Source organism: Pristiophorus japonicus, chromosome 3 (genome assembly GCF_044704955.1).
Source record: "Pristiophorus japonicus isolate sPriJap1 chromosome 3, sPriJap1.hap1, whole genome shotgun sequence".
Lineage (NCBI taxonomy): Eukaryota > Metazoa > Chordata > Chondrichthyes > Pristiophoridae > Pristiophorus > Pristiophorus japonicus.
In genome coordinates, this window is record NC_091979.1 from 32,117,296 (window position 1) to 32,118,480 (window position 1,185).

Consider the following 1,185-nt stretch of genomic DNA (forward strand, 5'->3'; position numbering starts at 1 on the left):
CTGCAAGAAACCCACACCGTTCCGGGAGACGAAGCCACGTGGCTCCTGGAATGGCAAGGAGGTCCGCATGAGCCACCTCACCGCCACTTCTAGTGGGGTGGCCATCTTGCTGGGTCCGCATTTTCAGCCGGAGATCTTGGGGGTCGAGGAGCCCGTGCCAGGCCGCTTGCTGCACGTAACGGTTCACCTGGGGGACGTGCCGCTCCATCTCATGAACGTGTACGCCCCTCAGCCCGGCCCGCAGCAAACGCGCTTCTTCGAAGAGGTGTCCGCTCTTCTTGGCTCCGTCGACGTCGGCGACTGCATTGTCCTCGGGGGGGATTTTAACTGCACCCTCGAGGCGAGGGACCGCTCCGGTGCCCCGCAGTGCATGAAGGCGATGGAGAAGTTGAGGGACCTGGTCGGGTCCTTCGACTTGGTGAACGTCTGGCGAAATCTCCACCCCGACTCCAGCGCCTTTACTTGGGTGAGGCCTGGAGTAGGATGGTCTAGAGTCGACCGCCTTTATGTGTCTCGGGCGTACGTTTCCTGCGTCCCGGCGGCCTCCATGCGGCCGGTGCCGTGTTCGGACCACCACCTGGTGTGGGCGGAGCTCGCTTCGCTCCGCGCGAGGACGGGGTCCGGGTACTGGCACTTTAACAACCGGCTGCTGGAGGACGAGCGGTTCCAGGACTCGTTCCGTCGATTCTGGGCCGACTGGAGAAGGAAGCAGGGGGGCTTCCCCTCCTTGAGGCTATGGTGGGACGTGGGCAAGGTTCACGTCTGCGTCTTCTGTCAAGAGTACGCGAGGGGGTCGACCAAGAGGCGGGCGGCCAGAGTCGGGCGCCTAGAAAAAGTGGTGCTCGACCTGGAGTCCCGCCTCGGTCAAGTCGTCGAGGACCCGGCCCTGCGGACGGTGTACGAAGCAAAGAAGGCCGCGCTGAAGGACCTGCAGCCCGTCGGGTCCCGAGGCGCGTTCGTGAGGTCGCGGATCCGGTTACTGCGGGATCTGGACCGCGGCTCCCCCTTCTTCTACTCGCTGGAAAAAAGACAGAGTGTCCGTAAGCAGCTGCTGGCCGACGACGACTCTCTCGTCTCGGATCCGGAAGGCATCAACAACAGGGCCCGTGAATATTACGGGGCTCTGTTCTCTCCGGATCCGTCCAGCGAGGAAGCGCGTAGAGTTTTGTGGGAGGATCTGCCGAA